This window comes from Hipposideros armiger, unplaced genomic scaffold, assembly GCF_001890085.2.
Source record: "Hipposideros armiger isolate ML-2016 unplaced genomic scaffold, ASM189008v1 scaffold_492, whole genome shotgun sequence".
NCBI lineage: Eukaryota > Metazoa > Chordata > Mammalia > Chiroptera > Hipposideridae > Hipposideros > Hipposideros armiger.
The window spans coordinates 661,755-667,845 of NW_017731842.1; positions in this window are offsets into that span (position 1 = coordinate 661,755).

Here is a 6,091-nt window from a genome sequence, read left to right on the forward strand (position 1 = left end):
GGTCCTAGCCTCTCACCAGCCCAGTGTTCCAGTGCCAGGGAGATAAGCCCCCATAAAACCAGTGGAGATTGTGACTGACTGAGACGCAGGGTAGCTGGAGTCCCAGGCAGTCCTCTTAAAGGGACCACACATGGACTTACTCACGGATGGAATCACTGGCTCTAAGTTCCAGCGCTGGGGCAGCATCTGGAGAGGCAGCAGGGACAGATGGTGGAGAACGGAGCTGTCTGGCTTGGGACAGGGGCTGGAGGGGCAGCTTTCTCCCAGATGGAGGAGCTGGCAGATGCCCTGTTGATTTGAGACCCCACCCTGTCCAACTTTCAGACATGCCCAAGCCACTTCCAGTGGCCTTTTTGTACAAACTGTCTGCCTTGGCTCATGCTGCAGACTTTCCTAGGGTCTCTCAAAGGTTCACGGAACCCAGACAAGCAGCATCTGACTTGAGTGTGTCCCATACCTCTGGCTGAACAGCCCTAAGCCCGGCACTTTCGGCAACCAGCATTGGATTGCAGCTTGGCCTCCCAGGGCGCTTTCAAGCACAGCACAGGTGGCAGCCATCTGCCGATTGTTTTGTGGCTCCTGCTGTGAGTCCCTGGGTATGGAACAAGATATGGCTGAACTTGACTTGCAACAGGTCCCCACCAAGAATGTCCTGGGGCTTGCACCCCCAGTGGCCAGCTTCAAAATGAGCTAGAGCATCACCCAGCCACCTCCAAGAATGACACACTCAAGGGGCAGATTGGGTAGGCACCAGAGCCCTGCTGAGGCAGATCCTGCTCTGTAGGGTCAGCCCCTGCACCACAACTCCTCCACTGTAGTCATGGCCCGTCCTCACAACCAATGAGCTCAAGGGTAAATCCCTCCCATGAGTGTGCAAGTACCAACCAAGACCCAACTACAAGAGGAGGACACACACAACCCACACAAGGGACACACCTGGAGCACGTGGCTCAAGTGACAAGGAAGACTGCCACAATGAGCTTCACAGCACACCTACTACATAAGGCCACTCTACTAAGACTGGGCTACATAGCAGCCCTACATAATACATAGAAACAAAAACATCGAAGCAGCCAAAATGGGGAGACAAAGAAACATATATCAAATGAAAGAACAGAGCAAATCTCCAGAAAAAGAACTAAACAAAATGGAGACAAGCAATCTACCAGAGGCAGAATTCCAAACACTCATTATGGAAAAGAAGAATACATTATAGGGAAACAACAGTAGATTAGATAAAGCAGAGGTTCAAACCAGTGATGTAGAAGATAAGATAGCAGGAAACATCCAATTCTAATAGCAAAAGAAAAAAGAATCTAAAAAATTGAGAGTTTAAGTGGCCTCTGGGACAACATCAGGTGTACCAATATTCATATTATAGGGGTACCAGAAGGAGAAGAGAGAGAGCAAGAAATGAAAACCTATTTGAAAAAAATGACAGAAAACTTTCCTGACAAAGGAAGTAGATATACAAGTCCAGGAAGTATAGAGAGTCCCAAAGAAGATGAACCCAAAGAGGCCAACACCAAGATACATTTTAATTAAAATGCCAAAAGTTAACAACAAAAAGAGAATTTTAAAAACAGCAAGAAAAAAGCAGTTGGTTTTCTATGAGGGAACCCCAATAGGACTGTCAGTTGATTTCTCAACAGAAACTTTGCAGGCCAGAAGGGATTAGCACAAAATACTTGAAGTGATAAAAAGTAAGGACAAAGATTTCTCTACCAAGCAAAGCTATCATTTAGAATTAAAGGACAGATAAAGAGCTTCCTGGACAAGAAAAAGCTAAAGGAGTTCATCACCGCCAAACCAGGAATCTTAGACGGACTTCTTTAAGATGGAAAAAATAAATAAAAAATACGAATAATAAAATGGCAATAACTACATACCTATCAACAATTATTTTCAATGTTCATGGATTAAATGCTCCAATCAAAAGATAGGGTGGCTGAATAGATAAGAAAACAAGACCCTTACCTATACTGCCTACAAAAGACTACTGACTTCAGATTAAAAGACACACAGACTGAAAGTAAAGGGATAGAAAAAGGTATTTCATGAAAATGGAAACAAAGAAAAAACAAACAAAAAGCTGGAGTAGCTATACTTATATAAGATATAATGGACTTTAAAACAAAGTCTATAACAAGAGACAAAGAAGGACCTAGCAATCCCACTTCTGGGTGTTTATCCAAAGAAACCCAAAATGCTACTTCAATGGGACATGTGCATCTATATGTTTACTGCACTATTATTTACATAACCCAAGATGTGAAGGCAACCTGGGTGTCTCTGAATGGATATATATATATATATATATATATATCACCTCTTCTTTATATCTATCTATCTATCTATCTATCTATATATATATATATGTATATATATACGTGTATATATATATATATCACCTCTTCCTTATCATGGCTGAGTAATATTCTGTTATATATATATACATATATATACATATATATATATAACAGAATTATATATATATGTGTATATATATATATATATATATATATATATATATATCAGAATATTACTCGGCCATAAAAAAAGAATTAAATCTTGCCATCTGTGACAACATGGATGGACCTAGAGGGTACTGTGCTGAGTGTAAGAAGTTAGACAGCGAAAGACAAATGTCATATGATTTCACTTATAAGTGGAATCTAAAGAACAAAACAAACAAACAAACAAAACAAAAACAAACTCATAGACACTGAAAACACTTTGATGGTTGACAGATAGGAGGGGGTTGGGGGCGGGTGAAAAGGGGAAGGGATCAAGAAGTGCAAATTGGGGCCAGCCAAGTGGCTCCATCGGTCAAGAGTTAGCTTAAGAGCGTGAGCTCTTAGCAACAGGGCCACAGGTTTGATTCCCACATGGGCCAGTGATGCTGTGCCCAAGCTGAGCTGCCAACAGGTGGCAGGATGGCTCAGCTGGTGAGAGCACATGCTCCTAACAACAAGACTGCCTGTTTGGGCCAGCCGAGTTGCATGTTGGTTAAGAAGTTGGCTTGGGATGCCAGCTCTGAGCAGCAGGGCCCCGATTCGGATCCCACATTAGGGTCAGTGACGCTGCACCCTCTGCAACTAAGATGGTGAACAACAGCTCGACCTGGAGCTGGGCTGCCTTGAGTTGCCGGCGATGGCATAGGCTGCAGTGGGGCTGGCCGGCAGCTGGCGTGCGCTTTCATGAGTTTCCGTGAACCACCATGAGCGGCCCTCCAATGGCTGGTGAGCAACTGCCTCACCCGGGAAGAGCGCAATGATAATACCAACATGGGCCAGTGAAGCGACATCCTCCACAACTAGACTGAAGAACAAAAGGACAGTAACTTCTCTGTTCCCCTTCCCCGATTCTCCAACGCTGTTCCCTCCCCCAATTCCCCAATAAAAATCTTTAAAAAAAAAAAGACTGCCTGTTCGATGGTGGGCTATGCCCGCCCGCAACTAAGACTGAACTTGGCAACTTGAGCTGAGCTGCTGCCCAGGTGGCTCAGTGGCTAGAGCGTGCTCCTTAACAACACGGCTGCTGGTTCAACTCAGATTGAACACAGCACCTTGAGCTTAGAGGTCACGAGCTGCCGACCAGCAGCTATATAGCAACTGATGCCCTCCACAACTAAGATTGAAGAACAACAACTTGGCTGGTCCCCTTTCCCAATTCCCCAACACTGTTCCCCTCCCCTAATCCCCCAATTTAAAAAAAAAGGAAGAAGATGTGCAAATTGGTTGTTACACAGTAGTCATGGGGATGTAGGGTATAGCATAAGGAATACAGTCAATAATATTGTAAAACTATGTATGATGTCAGATGGGTACTAGATCTATTGGGGTGAGAGATGCGAGGGAGGTTGGGGGCATGAAAAAGGTGAAGGGATTAAGAAGTACAAATTGGTAGTTACACAATAGTCATGAGGATGTAAAGCATAGGGAATATAGACAATAATACGGTAATAACTATGTATTGTACTAGTGGTACTAGTCAGGGAGATTTCTTCCTAAATCATATAAATGTCTAACCACTATGTATACAGTTGAAACTAATATAAAAAACACTGACTGTCAACTCTAATTGAAAAAATTTAAAAGGGGTGAAAGACCAGTAATATTGTGATAGTGTGGTACAGTGTCAGATAGTTGCTGGACTTATTGTGGTGATCATTTCTTTAGCATAGAGACTATAATCAATAATGTGGTAATAACTCCGTATAGTGCTAGGTGGGTACTGTTGAGCAACTATGATGTACACCTGAAACTAATATAATATTGTATGTTAGCTATATTTTAATTAAAATCTTAAAAAAATAAAATCAAAAATAAAATGGGGATATTACTACTGACATTATAGGAAGAAAATTAATTATAGGGAAATAGTATAAACAATTATTTGTTAACAGATTAAATAACTTCTATAAAATGGACAAATACTAGAAAGACAGAAATTACTGACACAGACTAAAGAAGAAATAAAAAATATGAATCAAACTATACAAAGTAAAAAGTTGAATTAATAATCAATTATATCCTACAAAAGTAAGTCCAGGACAAGAAGACTTTATTGAAAAAAAATTCTACTAAACATTTAAAAAAGAATTAATACTAAAGTTTCAAAAATTCTTCTAGAAATTAGAAGAGGAAGACATACTTTTTAACTATATAATACTAGTGTTACACTAATGCAGAACCCAGACAAAGACATTACAATAAAACCACAGGCCAATATCCTGTATGAATATAGATGCAAACAACCTCAACAAAATACTAATAAATTGAAGCCAGCAGCATATATAAAATATACACATGATCAAGTGGGATTTATTCCAGGAATGCAACATTTAACATACAAAAATCCATCTCCTAAGCCATGCTAGAATAAAGGACAAAATATACATAGTAATCTCGATAGACATATAAAACACCTTTGATAATTCCCAACACTCTTTTATGATATAGTTAATAACTAAGAGTAGAAGGAAACTTCTCCCAAACTCATAAAATGCATATATGAACAACCTATAGCTGACATTAAAATAAATGGTGAAACACTGAAACTCATATCAAGAACAAGACAAAAATATCCACTTTTAACACTTCTATTCAACATTATATGGTGCTTTTAGACAGGGCAATTAGGCTTAAAATGAAATGAAATCTATCAAATTTGTAAAGAGAAAGTAAAACTATCTCTGTTTGCAGCTGACTGATCATGTACACAGGAAATCCTAAGGGAACTAAAGGTTGTTAGAGCTAATAGTTATGTTCAGCAGTGCATTAGGATAAAAGATACGTATATAAAAATCAATGATATTTCTATATATGTACTAGCAATGAAGAAATCAAAACTTAAATTAAAATAAAAACCAATTTAATATGGCATTGAAAATTGAAATATAAATAAATTCAATAAGTGAAGTGTAAGTCTTATACTGTGAAAACTACAAATTATCATTAGAATCAATTAAAATATCAAATTTAATGGAGACACAGCCCATGTGCATGGATTGCAAGACTTAAAATTGTTGAGATAACAATATTTTGAAATTATTCTACTTATTCAACAGAATCTCTATCAAAATCTCAGCTCTATCTCTTTGCATAAATTGAGAAAACGATGGAAATGTAAGGGCATCTGAATAGCAAAATGATTTTGAAAAAGAACATGGTTAAAAGATTCATACTTTCTGATTTACGTTTTTGTTACAGAACTCTAATAATCAAGATTGTGGGATACTGGTAAAATAGGCATATAGGTAAATGAAACAAAATTAAGAGTTCAGAAATAAATAAATACAGTAAGTCCTTGTTTGGTAAAGGTGCCAATACAATTAAATGAGAAAGAATAGTCTCCATAAAAGGTGCTGGGACAGCTGGATATGAACATGCAAAAAAAAAAAGGTTAAACCCCCTTAGTTACACAATTTACAAAAATTAACTCAAAATGGATCAAAATACTAATAAGAGCTAAATATCCATAACTCTTAGAAGAAAACATTGGTCTACTTGTTCACCACCTTGGATTTGGCAATTATTTCTTAAATAAGACACCAAAAGCACAGCAAAGAAAAAAGATGGATAATATG